The following is an 18531-nucleotide window of genomic DNA, read 5'->3' as shown; positions in this document are numbered from 1 at the left end:
AATGGGTGGGTGAGCGTGTCCCCAGTGCTGGCATTCCTGTGTGGGACCTTGTGTGATGATGGTTTAGGGGGGTGTATGGGTATGTGCAGTGGGCATGCTTTAGTGATGGGTTTCTATGCGTTGGTGTTGCATGCAGGGCTTGGTGTTGGGATGGGTGGTTTGTGATATTGGTACATTTGTGAGGAGTTGGAGTGATAGGGGTGGGGGTATGTGATAGCATGCAGGTAGGGTGGGGGATATGGTAGTTAAAGGTTTGACTTACCAGAGTCCATTCCTCCACCGACTCCTGCGAGGCCCTCAGGATGCAGAATCGCCAAGACCTGCTCCTCCCATGTTGTTAGTTGTGGGGGAGGAGGTGGGGGTCCGCCGCCAGTCCGCTGAAACGCCTGGTGGTGACTTGAGACCACGGAATGCACCTTCTCCCGTAGGTCGTTCCACCTCTTCCTGATGTCCTCCCGATTTCTTGGGTGTTGTCCCACTGCGTTGACCCTGTCGACTATTCGTCGCCATAGCTCCATCTTCCTTGCAATTGAGGTGTGCGCACCTGTGATCCAAATAGCTGTGACTCAACCCGGACGATTTCCTCCACCATGACCCTGAGCTCCGAGAACCTGGGGTGCCTTTGCCGTGCCATGGGGTGGTGTAGGTGATGTGTGGGGTGGTGTGTGTGGTGATAAGTGTGGTGATATGTAGTGGTGTGTGGTGTTTTGTGCGTGGAAGTTGTGTGGGTGATGGTGTTGTGTGCCTGTGGATGCTAGTTTGTGGATGGTGGTGTCTCTCTCTGGCCTTCTCTCAATAATAGTGATCGTAGGGGTTTGTGGGTGATGTGGGTGTGTGTTTTATATTGTATTGAGTGTGTGGGAATGGTGTGTGTATGTATATCAGGTGTGTGTATTTGGAATTGTCCAATGTGGCTGTATTTTGTAAAAGTGTGTGTATTTTGAGCGCGGCGGTGTGTACCGCCAATGGAATACCGCGGTTGAAAGACCACCATGTGGATTTGTGTGTCGTGATAGTGTGGGCATATTTCTGTTGCTGTGACGGTGGAGGTTTTTTTTCGCCAGTTTATCACTGGCCTTTGGTGTGGCGGACTTGTGTGGGTGTCTGAATTTTGTCGGATTCCGAGATGTGTGTCATAATAGCTGTGGCTATCGCGCCCCACCTCCGGAAAACAATCAACTGTTCCTTCGAGACAGCAACCTTCCCAGAAAGCTGGAAGCACGCCGAGATCAACGCCCTTCTGAAGAAGCCCAAGGCGGACCCCAAGGACCTCAAGAACTTGAAGATTGTCAACAAACAGCTGACCCGCTACCTCGAAGTCAACAACATCCTGGACCCGTCCCAATCTGGTTTTCGCAGTAACCACAGCTCCGAGACCGCCCTCATCGCCGCCACTGACGACATCGGACCCTGATGGACAAAGGAGAAACAGCCGCCCTCATCCTCCTGGACCTATCAGCAGCCTTTTGACACGGTCTGCCACCGCACCCTATCAGCACGCTTCCATGACGCCGGTATCCAAGAGAAGGCCCTGGCCTGGACCACATCCTTCCTCTCCGGCAGAACTCAGAGCGTCCGCCTCCCACCCTTCCTCTCCAAAACCACCGAGATCATCTGCGGCGTCCCACAGGGATCCTCCCTCAGCCCGACACTGTTCACTATCTACATGGCCCCCCTCGACCACGTGCACTACAACACAACCTCAACATCATCTCCTACACCGACGATACCCAGCTGATCATATCCCTCACCGAAGATCCCCATACCGCCAAAGCTAACCTCCACAGAGGAATGAATCAAATCAAATCAAATCAAATCATTAACATTTATAAAGCGCGCTACTCACCCGTGCGGGTCTCAAGGCGCTAGGGGAAAGAGGGGGTTACTGCTCCTCGAAAAGCCAGGTCTTTAGGAGGCCGTAGCCGACTGGATGAAGGACAGCAGACTGAAGCTGAACTCAGACAAGACGGAGGTCCTCATTCTCGGACCCACCCCATCTGCCTGGGACGACTCTTGGTGGCCCACGTCACTAGGCACAGCCCCGGAACCCACGGACCACGCACGCAACCTGGGGGTCATCCTCGACTCCACTCTCTCCATGACCAGGCAAGTCAACGCCGTCTCCGCGTCCTGCTTCAACACCCTCCGTATGCTCCGCAGGATCTTCAAATGGATCCCCCACGACACGAGAAAAACCGTTACCCAGGCCCTCATCACCAACAGACTCGACTACGGAAACGCCCTCTACTCAGGAACTACAAACAAGCTCCTGAGACGACTCCAACGCATCCAGAACGCCTCGGCTGACTCATCCTCGATGTCCCCCGCCGCAGCCACATCACACTCCACCTGAGAGGCCTGCACTGGCTCCCCATCAACAAAAGGATCACCTTCAAGCTCCTAATCCACACACACAAAGCACTGCACAACACCAGACCCACCTACCTCAACAACCGACTCAGCTTCCACACCCCCACCCGAAGCCTCCGCTCAGCCAACCTTGCGCTCGCCACAGTCCCCGCATCCGAAAAACCACTGCCGGTGGCAGATCCTTCTCCTACCTCGCCGCCAAAACCTGGAACACTCTCCCCACCATCCTACGACAGACCCAGGACCTGCTGGCCTTCAGAAGACTCCTCAAGACCTGGCTCTTCGACCAGTAGCACCCCCCCCTCCCCACCGCCTTGAGACCCTCGCGGGTATGTAGTGCGCTTTACAAATGCATTGATTGATTGATTGATTGGCGGAATTCTGCGGCCGCGGCGGTGTTTTGTCGGTCTTCTGCATGGCGGTAAGCGGCTTTTACCGCCAATGTTGTAATGACCGCCAAAGTCTTGTGACTTAACGTGAGCCTTGCATTTCACCACAGCAATTTCAAGAGGTAACTGAATCGCATGTAACAAATCCTTAATTTGTTCACCATTTTTCACAGGAGAACCAGAAGAGGTCATGAAACCTCTCTGCAACCACAGTTGGCCAAAATCATGTACAATTCCAAATCCGTACCTACTGTCAGTATAGATAGTGACTCTTAGATTTTCAGCTGCATGGCATGCCTTGGTAAGGGCAATTAGCTCTGCCACTTGTGTGGAATATACTCTCTCGAGCCAGGAAGCTTCGATGATACCAGCTATGGTACATACAGCGTAACCAGCTCTCAGCATTCCGACTGAGTCTCTCAAACAGGATCCATCAACAAACATAATACAGTCATTTTCTTTTAACTGTGTATCTTGAATATCAGGTCGTGACTTGGTACATAGTTCTGTTACCTCAAGACAATCATGCTCAACTTCCTCTTAATTATTAACCTCAGTATTCTCAGCAGGAAGTAGAGTTGCCGGGTTCAACACAGTACATCGTTTCAGCGAAACATTAGGTGACCCCAGTATAATTGTCTCATATTTGGTAAGACGAGCATTTGTCATGTGCTGAGTTTTAGTTCGAGTCAACAAAATTTCAACTGAATGCGGAACCATTACTGTTAGGGGATATCCCATTACTATGCCTTCACACTGCGTAAGGCTCTGACCAACTGCTGCAACTGCGCGCAAACAACCCGGTAAGGCTGCTGCGATGGGGTCCAGGGTAGCTGAAAAATATGCTACAGGGCGATTTGCACCTCCATGGACCTGTGTCAAGACAGACAAAGAACAAGCATCACGTTCATGACAAAACAGTAGAAAAGGCTTCGTGTAATCAGGCATACCCAAAGCTGGTGCCCTGCACATGCACTCTCTCAATTCCATGAATGACTCAAGCTCTTCCTTGGACACAGCTATGGTATACGGCTCATCCTTGATCTCTTTGCCTGTCAGCTTTATCAATGGTTTTGAGGTAATTGAGAAGTTGGGTATCCACTGGCGGCAGTAGCCCACCATTCCCAAAAACATCCTGACATCTCTCTTTGTTGTTGGGGGGTTCATTTGCAAAATGGCTGTTATTCTTTCTTTCGATATTCTCCTAGACCCTCTTTCAATTAAGTGTCCTAAGTACTTCACTTCTTTCTGGCAGTACTGCAACTTTTTTGGTGACACTTTATGTCCATTCTTTCCCAAATGATTCAGTAAAGCAATTGTGTCATACCTACAGTCATCCCTTGTCCTGGATGCAATCAGCAAGTCATCAATGTACTGCACTTGAGTCGAGTTAAAAGGCAGTACTAAGGATTCTAAGTCATTTTTCAATATCTGATTGAAGATGGACGGTGACTCCGAAAACCCTTGAGGAATTCTGCACCAACTGTACACCTTATCTAGGAATTTGAAACTGAATAAAAACTGACTGTCCTCGTGAAGAGGTATCGAAAAGAAGGCTTGTGACAGGTCTACAACGGTGAACCACTCAGCATCACATGGGACCTGAAACATGATCACTGCTGGATTGGGTACTATGGGGCAACATTTTACCACAATCTCGTTTATTTTTCTTAAATCCTGCACAATTCGAACCTTCCCACAGGGCTTTTTCAGACCCATTATCGGTTAATTACATGGACTGCTCAACACTTCCTTCAGGACTCCCTGTTTCACAAAGTCTGCAATTATTTGTGACACTTGAATAGGAACATCTTGTGCCATATGATATTGTGGCACCTGGGGAAACACTGCATTTAGTTTCACTTGTACTTTAACTGGTTCTACTCCTTTTATCAATCCCACTTCTTTTCCTGTCAAATTCCACACTTTCTCTGTCACCGTTCCCTGTAACTCGGCAGGTAGGTCAGTCACTGTACGCAACGGGAACAATGTAATCAAGGGGTAATCTTCATTTGCAGTTCCTGTCTCTAACTCTGAGAACTGACCATCGTCCCTTCATCATAACTGTTTGTCTGCACTTCAATTCCGTAATTGGAACATGTAATCGAACATTTTGTCTTGCACAGTAAGTCTCTTCCCAGTAGGGATACCGGACTCGAATCGCAGACTACAAACTTATGCAGTCCCTGGAAGTTGCCGATCTCAACCTGCACTGGATCTGTAATCGGATTTGTTAAGTACTGGTTTGCTACTCCGACCACCCTTATGGTACTCCCTGATGGGGTAATTTCGGAACCTCTGCACTTCTGACTGTAGGGCGTGTAGCTCCAGTATCAACCAAGAATGAAACTTTGTGACCCATTACCTTTCCCTCTACATAGGGTCCCCTCTGATCTACCTCTAGGGATGCTGCAAGCCTGCATTCCTCGCTGTCTGAGCTGTCATCCGACCACTCCTCATTCATTCCATCTTCACCACGCAATGGGAATTGCTGTACTGTATTATTTTGACTCATCACCTGACCTGTGACCTGCTGAGGAAGCATCACCTGTTGCTGTCCCATCGGAGCCATTGGTAATTGCATTTGCTGTCTAGGTACCATGGGAACCTATTGTTGTACTTGCTGCATTTGCGCTGGTTGAACGCGCAGCATTTGCATTTGCTGCATGGGCTGTAACCCTTGCATCTGAATCATGGCATTTTGGAAGTTCGGGTTTTGATTTCTCAGTTTTGGACCTTTCATATTTTTCAATGTACCGGCATTAGTGCTTTGTTGAACGACACCATCCTGCACCACATTTGGGCATTCCCGCTTCCAATGCCCCACACCCCCGCACGCGTGACATGGTGACATCCTTTTCATCCCTTGTACATCATTTTGGACCACAACAGTATTCAAGTCTGGACTGCGATTCACAAAACCTCGACCTCTCGGTTGTGCCTGAAACACACCATTCACTTGCGGTTGCTGCTGTATCATCTGTTGTACTCCATTTCCCTGTATTCCTGCCTGTGCAGCCCTTATCTGCATCACCATCACTTTCTCCTTCAACTTTTTCTGCTTCAGCTCAATTTCGTCACTACAGTATTTTGCATACTGCAACACCTCATCAATCGGCTTCGCTTTCCAACAAATCAAATGATTCTTAATCATCTGGCTAACCTCTGGTCTCAGACCTTCAACAAATCTGAACACAAGATGGTTCATGTCTTTCGGCTCAATGGTCTCAGTACCACTATAATTTTTGAATGCCTTTAACAACCTCTCATAGTAAGCATGTATTGATTCCTTAACCTCCTGTGAGGTCCGGTCAATTTTCTGCCAGTCAGTCACTTTCGGTGACACTTTCTGCTTCAAAAATTAAATCACTTTATGATAGTACTTCATCACCTCCTCAGAGGGAGCTCCGGTCACCTTATCCCTTGCCGGCTCCTTCGTTGGCCAGTCTACCCCTCTCTTGCACTCGAGCCACAAATCAGGTGGAACAATGATCTCAAACAGGGTATTCAAGCCTTCTCAGAGACACTTTGCAAGTTTCACAAACCTATCTGTTTGTTGGTACCACTCAATAGGTTTCTCCCTCAATCTGGGATAATCATTAGTAAAAGATAGGATGTCTTCTCTGGACCACGGCACATGAATTAAGACTCCACCAGCTGTTTCTCTCATGGGTAGTATTTTTACAGTTTCCGTATCGGGTGAAGCTTTAGCCTGACTTGACCCCGGACTGTCACCTTTCTCTTTATCTCTTTTCTTTACTCATCTGCCTTCCCACTTTTCTAACGCTCCCCAGATTTGCGCACTTTGCAGTATTTCTTTTAAATGCGCTTTCATTCCGGCAGACCTCATACGCTCAAAGTCTTTTGAATCAAAGTCTAGCCTGTAAATTCTTTTCAAATGTTTAGTGTTCTCAATATCAATGTTGTACTTATCTGCTAGTTTCGCTAATCTCTGATGTACCTTGCCTACCTCTTTAGTAATCTTAGGACACAGATATCTCAGTTCTGCTTCTGTGTATGATTCCAATCTGTTTACCCCATTGTTCCGTCCACTAGTTCAGCAGCTTCCACCCCAGTCTCACAAAAATTCAGGTACTCATCTCTCCCTATCCTTTCTGGTTCTACTGCAGTCACCATAGTCTTCTGTGAAGCATAGGTCTTCTCTAACCACTCATTCAACTGTTGTACTGTAAAACCTTGCAGTGAAATGTTCCCTGCATGCATCATTGGTGATTGTGAAGCGTTCGTACTTATTGTCTGTGGGGTTAACACCCCTAGCCCTGCCTGTCTCATTGCTTCCAATGGTGCTTCAACTGGGCTAAGGTCTATCAAAGACCTTGGTTTCTCAACCGCTTGTTCTCCTGGGGCCATTAACTGAGGGGGTCCTATGGACCCTCCTCTTAGCACATCTTGGGCCATTACTCCCTGATCACATACACCAGGCTTACCTTGTGCATACAATGGCACCGGTGGACCAACAGTAATTGGCAGTGATATTACAGCTGGTGTCTGACCTGGTCCCAAACCTCGTGGAGCAGCGACTCCAAAGGTTTGATCCAGCGAAGCCGGGGCAGGTATTAACGGAGGTCCAGCTGCTGGGTTATATCCTGGTATCAGTTGTGGCTGCGGCTGGGGCAGCAATTGCGGAGTTGACTCAATCTGCACTAACCTCGATTTTGTATATATCGGGTCTGGCGGCACTATCAGATTTGTAGTAGTCTCTAGTACCGGGACGTCTGGATAGATTCTCTGTATCTGCGGTGGAGGTTGCAACTGTATCTGCATGTCTGGCGCAGTGGGTACACTGACACCATTCTGTATCAAAGCCGTATCACTAGTCTGTGCGTTATCAGTAACTCCCTTCTCCTTCGTCTGGTTCTCAGGACCCATAATAGTGCTCTGGACATTATCACTTGCCGCATAAGGTGGCTGGCGATCATGTAATATTCGATCCATAAACTCTTCATCGTCTGAATCATCTTCTTCTTCCCAAGGTCTCTTAGTTTCTTTCGGCTTACTAGAGTCTTTGTCTGTTTTACAGGTGGCTTTCTTCCCCTGCGTCTCTTCTCCCTGTGTTATTGCTGGGAACAATTTCAGCCCATCAACTATTCCCCATCTCCACATTTTGCTCTCATTATCCCACCTATCTTCTGCATAAGTATTTTCTGCCCTTTTTATTCTTCTTTGGAATTTTTCTTGTCTCTGTTTAAGAGCCATTAGATCCCAAATCGCTAAGGCTTCATACTGAGCTGGCCTCGGAGGAGGTTTCTGTACACTTAACATCCACCTCAAATTCTCTAGCACCCTCGTATTGAATGTCCCATGTTCGGGGAACGCTAAACATCCCTCTTTCTCTGTTAATTTGCGCCACTGTTTCATCCATAAACAAGGCGCGACACCTTTCTCCTCCATAACTATGTAAGCTGGAGTACCCTCAGGTGGTGTAGGCTCCCCTTCACTCGCCATAATGTATGCGTCTCCTTTCAGAGCACTCTTAAAAGCCATAACAAAATTCATTTTTTTGCCTTTTTCTCTTATTTGTATTTAATCAGAAAGTGACCTTAATTCCCAGGACACTCTTCCCCCACCTTTCTCAACCTACTGCCCCTCACAGACGGCAGCCAATCCGTGCGCGACCCTTCTCGACAACTGACCTATCTCAGCGCGGCACCACTGACGTCACACTCACACACTGCAGCTGACAAAGTCTTGCGGATTGTCCGCCCCTCACTGGATTCACACCAAACTAATGCAAACATTTTACTGCAAGCACCTTTAACATCAATCACAAATCTGCCGGTTTACTACAGGATGGGTAACACATTTGCTTCAGAATTTTACAGAGATTTCACTTAAAGCCTCGGCCGCTACTCTCTCCTTCTCAATTCCCGCATACGCAAGCAGAATCCGACCCGCAAATCCTACTCTCGACTTGTCAATGGTTCGTCCTAGTGCACTTTAGAACTTGCCAAATCTCCATCGAAGGTTTCACACATACATTTCGACTCAAACTCAACTTGTCAACCACGCCACATCGACCTATTAAACCGCACAGATTACAAAATAAACCCAAGTGTCTTCTACACTTGTCAATATACTCTGGAGTCTTAGACCACGACGAGTCCGTACATGAACAACCAACCACGTGGATAATTTTTTGAGCACAAAGCGCCACACTCATATGAAGTATGCCTACTTCCCTACTCTCATTCTGTGGAGTACGCCCACTCCTACTAAAACGACATTTACCTGGCCTAAATACACACAGATTTCACAATCACCTGCAAAAAGGCATAAGCTGAGCAAGTGCAAAACCCTATACCACAAACGCTATGATGCCGAGAACATTCCCAACTCACTTAGGCAGGCTCCGAGATCCCGGGAAATTCATGGTGAATTTAGAAACACATCATGCCTCCAATTTGCATTATCTCAGAAAAACAATTTAAACAATGATTCTCCATCCTAGGGCCCCGAAGGGCCAAACCGTCGCTCTGCTACCAGAACTGCTAACGCGTCCTTTTATGATATTATATTACACATCAGGACTCGTTTTAGGCCAATGAATCTTTTGACCCAGTTGAGAGACACCTTAGGACGAGATAGCTAATCAATATGTCAATCAATACATCAATAATGTAATCAATTTGTATCACGACAATGCATTTCACATTAGTCAAAGTCATTAATCAATTCAATACTCTACCATGACCTTGCAGCCATGAATAACCACACCAGTTTAGTAGAATTTTTATGAGTTTTATTCCCTATTAGTTACAATCTAAGAGCAGATGCGTTAACCTCAAAACCAAGAAACATAATAGCATAGTCACAATATGGCAACTTTGATAAGATTTCATTAAAGCAAGAATCACAAACATTAGAATATAACACGGCGTGAACATAGATCTAGATTTGCAGAGTGTCAATATTGCGTCAGTTCAACAAAGCATAGACTCGGTCATTTGTCTATTTGTGTCAATTTAGGTGAACACCTGTCCTAACCACTCATGCTCATTAGCATGTTGGGCTTCATGAAAAACAATTTAGAACACCAATTTGGAAAACGTTTAGCTAAGGTCTCTGTCAAAAGTAAGCAGTTGGTACCTAGAAAGAAAAAGCAAACAGACAAATTACAAATGCATTGTCATAATTACCCTCCAAAGATTAGGTCAGCGCACAGGTTCAGTCTTCGTCCTCAGGACATCAGTCAAATCGCCATCAGTCAGAACTCAGCTCTGGGACAAAAGGGCACTTCCCTCATAAGGAGGTAAAGTGTAAATGGGCAGTCTAAGGGTGAGGATGGTTTTAATAAAATCTCAAGTCACCAAACAGAGTGACAGAGTTTCTGGATAAAATCAATAGCATTCCGTACCTAATTTTTCCTGACTTCCTGTGACATGGTTTTTATCCCTTTTTCGTAGTACATTCCCCCTAAATTCTATTGGACATTTGCTATACCCCACTATCTTTAACCTATCGTATAACACATTAGGTAATCCTAATCTTCACTCCATATTGTTTTACAAGTTGTTGATTGGTCTTCGTAATTGACGTCTTCAGAGGTGACACGTCCGGTGTGACTTCATCCCTTGGTAATTCTTTGCACATCTTTTGGTCAGCAGTTCCATTGTCTTCACCAGTTTGAATGACCTTGTACATTACATTAATCTACACTGTTTCAATTTATTTTAACATTTATTCCATGGGCATAGAAAATATGCTTGAGAACGGATCTAACATGGTTACATTAATCTTCCAAGTTTGAAGAAAAAGAACAAACAGGGTCATGGCCCCTTGTGAGTCAGCACTCTAGACAATGGAAACATGTATTTAATATGAGAGCCAGGCAGCTAAACTCCGGCTCATGCTAACTTAAGGCCTATGAGGTTTCCAGTACAGTTTTAATAACGCAAATGTTAGTATAAGCTTAATTGAACGTAACATAAGCATTTTGGTCATCATTATTATCTCGCGTATACATTGGTGGCCTCTCATCGTGGTCACAATTCAAGCGCATGTCTAAGCAAAATTGCTATTACTATAGTTTCTATGCAGCACCATCACATCTTAAGTCATAAACATTTCATGTTAATATAGATTATATAAACTACGCCCTCTCATAATTAAACATCACATAACCCAAGATACAGACAGATGGCAGTACAACAGTGTCTGACCACATGGCCTTCATAATCCAATGCTCATGCATCTGGTGGTATGACTCAAACATGTTTCAGTGTTGTGGCAAAGGCACTGTGGCCTACAATGACGAAACAAATTTACAGCTAGATACAGGTCGTACAAAAACAGTGTTTAGCTAATCTGAACAGAAAATGACTTGGTTGTAAACTAGGATTACATATCATATGACCACATGATGACAGACATGATGCATTAGGCCCACTACAGCACAAAAACCAAGTCCAATGGGCACTACTGACCTTCCACCCAAACACTGCAAGCTGTCTTGGCACAGGTCTCATATACCCAAACTCTGTGACCTACATTAGCTGGGCCAATCCATGTCCACTTCGTATGTCAGAATGTGGACTCATATTTTTACCTGGTATGGATCCATTTTGTTTTGCTCGGCCCTGTGATACTAAATGATAGCAACGCCTGTTGTTGAAGCACAAGGACCTGATGAACCATTGTTTTTCTCATTTTATGCTTGAAATGCAACATAATGCAAGGCTTGCTCAAGAGACAGCACTCGTGATTTATCATAGCATGCTTGCTCAGCAATAACATTTTACTTATGGGTAGGACACCTGCTATTTGGTTAATGTATTTTTCAATCTTGAACCTGTCTCCATAAGACACATGGGTCATCATTATGTATTTGCTTATCATGCACTATTAATATTTAATTTGATTGGATCTTATATATAGATGTTGTGAAATATTGACTATGATTGTCGAGAAACGATCATATGCTCAAAATGTAATTGGACAGTTGATGGAACCCCTAGTTACGACTTTTGTGGTTTGCAGGAATAAAAGATCATGTTGAAGTTCTGCAATTTGGACTTTGGCTTTTCAAGTTAGCTGTTCCCGTGTCACGTTAAATACATTTCTCTTTTTTCTATACGTAAATGGTTTATTTGTCTTTGAATTGCCTCTAAACTTCTATATTTGATAGAGAATGCTGCCCTAGCTGTGATGTTTGCTTCTGCTGCCCTACACCTTACACTCAAGTCTGAGTTCCTGCTCAGCATCCATCGGTGCTGCCTTCCCTGGGGGAGGAGGTGGGGCTTGGTGCTGCTGTGAGTACACGTCACCTCCTTCGTGGGTTCTCGCTCCCATGCTCTCTGTATCTCTTTTTGATTGTTGGGATTATTTTTTGCATCTTTATCCCGTTGGGGTGTTTGGCCTTTCTCGCCATTGTTGCTTACTGTCTGCTTTGTCAGGGGTGTGGCAACTGTCTAGTCTGTACTATTGGTACAGATTCAGAGGTGGTGGTCCTTGGCAAAATAGCCTCCACGGCAGAGGAAGCTACAGACTGGTGTTAGTGATACACCATCTGTTGGCGTGCGCGGGTGGCGCTCTCTTTGGTTTTCATAGCTGGTGGGGCTGTGGGTGCAGGTTTTGCACTGGTTCTAGTGTTTTCTGGCCAGTTTCGGGGTGGTAGGGGACCGCTCATTTCGGCAGGCAGGTGGTATGCTGTTGGTTTGTCTGTTGCCACCTCTGCTTGGTCTTTCTGTGTCTGGCAGGTGTTTCCCTTCGGTCTGGATCGGTCATAGGTGCTCCGGATACCTAGCACCTGGGGGGCCCTCTGGTTGTACCCAAGGGTGGTGGGCCCTGGGTACAAGAGTGGGTGGCAGTTGGTGTTTTCAGTGTAGTATGTGTATTATGTACATATAGATGTCATATACTACATGTCGTCTTGATAATATTGAAGCATTACTTTTCACATAGTTTGTATCTGATTTCTTGCATCGGTGATCTGTTGCGCTGCACGATGTTGCCTGACTTTTTAGTTCTCCATTTAGACTGCACATTAATACTAGTTTACATCACTGCCCTTATGTGGGTCAACCTCCTCACCACACTGCTAATTGATTGATTTCTCATTTCCTGGGAGTAGATCCCTGGGTACCCCGGAACAGGTAGAATACAAAGGCATAGCTCACGGCTAATTCCCCCAGTCGTTGTATTACATGTGTAGGAGTGTGTAAAGTGTAAAGTGTATGCAGAGTTCATCATTACTTGCATATTCTGAATGTTGCTGACTGTGGATTCAGGCTGAGATACCTTTCAGTGTGGTGTAAGTTCCCTTCTGTACCCCGGGTAGGAGCAGTTAAACAAGTGTACTGACACCTTTCGTGTCCATGTGCTCAGCATAATTGAAATGTCAGTATGTACAACAGGGTGAGTTAGTTCCAAGCCATGGGTAACCCACTGAGCAAAAGTGACCTTGACAGCAGCCAACCAACCCCATCCAAGGACACCTCCTGCCTATCAGGTGGCTATCCGCCAAGGCCTCAGTTCGCTTCTTTACCTCGAAAAATGGCATGCACTGACAGCCTAGAGACCAGACTCACAGCTCCCACTGACTGTCATGGCTAAATTGTCTTACTTGTGGCAGATATTGATTTTGAAGGGAAAGAAAAAGATGAGTCCGCTTGATTGGGAGGCATTCTGGATGTGGGATGTGATGTTGCGAGAGTTGAGATCAACTAGTGATGTAAAGGATAAGATACATAAAGAATTTTTGAAATTGAAAAGAGGAGTTGGGCAGAGGGTGGGAGAGCAAAGGGTTAAATATAATTGGAGGAAAAACCAGCCAGAGGTTGTCAAGGTTTCCCCATCTCTTCCTGTGGCAAGTACACTAGAAGATATATTAATAGGTAGGATGGGGAATACACCAGGGGCCACTACTACAAATGCAAACCACTTGCCCTAAGAGTCCTCCTCACTAGGTGAAGCACAAGAGGCAGAGTGCTTCACCCTGGTATGCTGCCTGGTAAAGGAGGAAGAAACGAAACTAGCGCTCAACCAAGTTTCAGACATCCCCTCCTTGGAAGAAATAGGAAGGGAAGTGGCCCATATTGCTACTAAACTAAACAAACAGTGTGGCAAGCTATTGAAAGAATGCAAAGGCAAGGGCTTAGTGCAATCCCTGTTGAATAAAACAATGTGAGAACAAACGTTTAGTGATAATTTATACAACCATCTCAGGGGTTCTGAGGAAATCTATACAGTGAAATAGAACATGTTTATACACACACACCACACAGCACACAACATTTAGATGCTAACTGAGGAGCTGGAAAACCCAAACACTATACCGGGCAATAGTAGGAGCAGCCTTACTAAAACTAGCTCTAGACAGGCTATCCCACGAAACTCCTCAGGGTTGCAAAGAAAGATGTTTCTTAAAAGTGATAGTTCCAAAACTACACCCTGTTAATAGTCTTAGTGGAGGGCAGGATGCAGCTGCCACACTTTACGACAACATATGGTAGGAAGTTTCAACATGCAGTCCTGTCTTTAGCCCGTGCCAGATTGATAGAAGAAAGCCCTGAGGTTTATTGCTCCTATGCACAGCAGGCCATGACGGTGACTACTAAAACAATATCAGATTCCCCACCCCTACCACCGGCCTATAAATGGGACATATCCAAGTTTAGTTTTACCAATTATGACCTACAGTCCTGGGAAGATGCCAAAGTAGCTGACACATCACAATATGCCATAAGTAAGCTACAGCAGTGGAAAGACTTGCTAAGTTCCCTGAAGTCCATTGAAGTAGCAAACGAGATGAACGCTAGCACATTCCCAGGATTAACAAAGCCAGTACCGACTATGCCCCTATGAGAGGTGCTCAGCGCATCTTCATCACCATGAGAGGACCCAAATGTCCAGACATATGTACATGTCCCATGGACTAGGGCAGACCTTAGGTCATTCGCAAAGGACTTGCCTAAATTACGAGAAAAACCACACAAGTGGTACACAGAATTTAATGGAATACTCGTGACGGAAGGGCTACTTTGGAAGGACCTAGATATTCCTTTTAATATTATAGTGCCAAAGGATTTGTGGGAAGACTGTAAGAAAGTGGTACAGTGGCCTACAAAGCAACCAGACAGGGGAAAAGGGGGGTCCCAGGAGACATGGTTGAGGTAAGGATGAAGGAGGTAGTGAAATATTTAAAGGAAAAGGTACCGAAGGACAAGGTAGATTGGTCAAGGATAATACACACCAAACAGGAAAAGGACAAAAGTGTGAATTCATACTCTGACCATCTTTTGCAGGTCTACCAATAGAGCAGTGGCATGCGAAACCGATTGGGTGAGGCCATGCCGACATTTGTTACTACATTTGTCTATGGGTTGAGATAACCTATTTAAATAAACCTACAGATATCTTTTGTCTGCTGACACAATAGTCTATCGAGAACGTACTGGCAGCAGCCAGATACTGTGCAGACTATCAGGTACATTTATAAGCCATGGAGGCAGAGAAAGCAAAGAAGGAAAAGGAAACATTGATGGTGGCACAGGAGACGTTTTAAAGAGGGGAATAGAATAGAGGTAGGGGAGAGGTCCAGGAAAGGGAGCAAGTGATAGAGCATTCTCCCAACCACCACCCAGAACAACTTGCTTCCAGTGCAATGAGCCTGGGCACTGAAAGGCTGACTTTCTTGCTGAATGACAGGTCAAGGGACTGAAGGCCCCAAAGGCAGCACTCCCATCCGTGAAATGCACCGCCACCTTACACTCTGAACATATTTGAAGCAGTTCCCAATAGACAAGGACCAGAGATCCCAAGGACCACACAACCCCATTCGGTCCAACACAGGCCCCTCAACTACCATCAGCTCCAGGGGGAAACATGGGTCAGTGGCAACCAGAGAGTGACAGGATCGAGGGTTACCTACATTATCCCCTACCACCACCAGAGACATACTTCTAGGGATGCCTGAGAGTGAGGGAATGCCTGAGCAATACCATTGAAACAAAACTGTACTAAACAAGAGTGTCCTTTATCTGGTTGACACTGCAGTGACAAGATCAATGCTGAAGACATCTGGGATGCCGGAGGCACCACTCTCGGATACACAAATAATGGCAGTCTGCATGACAGAACACCCTGTAGATGAGTATTTGACACAACCATTGACACTGTTCAAAATTAATTTATTCTTAGCAGATACTGTCCTGTTAATTTGCTGGGAAGGGATCTATTCTGTAAGTTGCAGTGCACAATCCATTGTTCGCCATTAGGGGTTTTTCTCGAGAGTAAGGTGAACGGATTGATGTTGCAGGCATTCATGAGGTATGCACCTCAGGGGATACCACCAGAACTGCAGGACTCCATCCCAGCTGAAGTTTGGGCACAAGGCTTAAATGATGTGGGGTGGTTGCTGAACTATCCTCTGGTACAAATAAAATTGCTCTCTGGGGCACCACTTCCACGGGTTCCACAGTATCAAATTTACGGAGAAGGAGAGGAAGAAATAGCCCCAGTAATAAAAGACCTCCTGCAGCAGGAAATAACAAGGGAAATACGACACAGTTCCTGTAACACTGCCATACTCCCTGTAAAGAAGGCCTCCAAGGGACCAGATGGGTCCATATATATAGATTCACACAAGACCGCCGCAAACTGAACAAAATAGGGTCCCCATCACTTCTAGTGGTTCCAAACCCAGCCAGGATCCTGTCCAGTATTACGGTTACAGCTATTCACTTCATGGTATTAGACTTGAACTCCGCCTTCGTCTATATCCCACTTCCTCCCGAATCCCAATATCTCTTTGCATTCTCATGTCAAGAGAAAAGATATACTTGGGAAAGATTGGCCCAGGTGTATACGGAGTCACCATCAATTTTTTCCAATGCACTAAACACAGATTTGGCTTCCTTATAATTGCCCGGGGCTCCACCTTGATACAATACATTGATGACCTGTTGCTGGCTTCACCTTCTCAGGAAGCCTGTGTGAAGGACACTGTAGCACTACTGTGCCCCTTAGCAAAGAAGGGATATAAGGTGTCCCCCAAGAAGTTGCAGTTCTCCCTAACAACAGTACAATACCTGGGCCACAAACTTTCCCAGGGGACTCGAATATTGCTACCTGAAAGGATTTCCACCATCACACGGGTCCCTGGACCACACACACAGAAGGAAATTAGGGCTTTCTTAGTAGTGGGGTATTGCAGACAATGAATACCATACTATTCTCTGATTGCATGCCCAGTACTGAACCTCATTCACAAGGAGGTGCCCAATCCAGGACCCTGGTCCCAGGATTGTGAAAGAGCCCTTAAGTCACTGAAATATGAAATTTTGCACAGCACCAGCGCTAGGCCTCCCAGATAACAGCAAGGAGTTTCACCTATTCTGTCATGAGACTGGAGGTTGCTCATTAGGTGTTCTGGCCCAGAAACATTGAGCTTTGTACTTCCCAGTGGCTTACTACTCTGCTACCTTAGACACTGTGGTCGCAGCACTACTGCTGTGCTTGCGGGCAGTAGCTTCTGCAGCCCTGGCAGTAGAATAATCTGAAAATGTAGTATAAGCACATACTTTGGTTCTACATGTTCCCCACACAGTGGGTACATTGCTGACCACAACAAAGACACAACACCTGACCAATGCGCACGTCAAACGGTATGAACTGACATTGTTGGCACCCCACATTATTATCAAATGGTGCACCACCCTCAACCCTGCCTGCTTGATACCGGCTGAGTATTATCAGAATGACCCCTCAACTGACGATGCCTTCCATGATTGTGTACTACCAGTTGACAGACACACCAAGGTGCGACCTGATCTTATGGATATGCCATTCCCAGATGTGAAGGGGGATCTGTTTGTCGATGGCTCACGTATCAGAGATAACACAGGAACACAGCAGGCATCCTATGCGGTGGGCAAAGCAAGGAAGGTGCTGGTGGGGACAAGATTGACAGCAGTTCGAAGTGCCCAAGCAGCAGAACTCGTGGCATTAACAAAGGCATGCAAACTGGCTGAGGAAAAGACCGTAAATATATATACAGACACCCAGTATGCATTTGGGGTGACACACAACTTTGGCCAGCTGTGGGGAATGAGGGGATTTCTCACCTCAGCTGGTCAACAAATACAGCATGCATAACTGATTGCTGATCTCTTGCAGCACTGCTACTGCCTAGGAAAACTGCCATTGTAAAATGTGCAGCACATACTTCTGCCAAACACTATGGCCCTCATTACAACCCTGGCAGTAAATCCCGCTTACCGCCGTGCTGACGGCCGCCAACATGCTGTGGCCGTAGCGGAAATCCGCTACAGGTATTACGACCCACATCTCATAATCCGACACATACATACAGACACCCACACAAGTCCGCCACACCAAAGGTCTGTGATAAACTGGCGATAGCAAAACCTACACCGTCACACCAACAGGAATACGCCCACACGATCACGACCCACGAATCAACGCAGCAGTCATTCAACCGCGGTAATCCATTGGCGGTACACACCGCCGCGCTCAAAATACACACACATTGACAAAACACAACCACATTGAACAAATCCAAATACACACACCTGATACACATACACACACCATACACACACACTCACACCACTATAAAACACACACCCACATTACCCAGAACCCCTTACAGCGACATTGTTTGAAAAATCGGTGTGGCGCTGTCTGTCCGTATTCCTGCCCAAAAGTGCTGTGACACAGTTAGGTGCCCTGCCATGTGCCTCCCTGAAATGGTGGCTGCCTGACCTGTAAGTAGGGAAATGAGGTAACTGCA

This window comes from Pleurodeles waltl, chromosome 3_1, assembly GCF_031143425.1.
Source record: "Pleurodeles waltl isolate 20211129_DDA chromosome 3_1, aPleWal1.hap1.20221129, whole genome shotgun sequence".
Taxonomy (NCBI): Eukaryota; Metazoa; Chordata; class Amphibia; order Caudata; family Salamandridae; genus Pleurodeles; species Pleurodeles waltl.
This window is presented reverse-complemented; position numbering follows the sequence as displayed.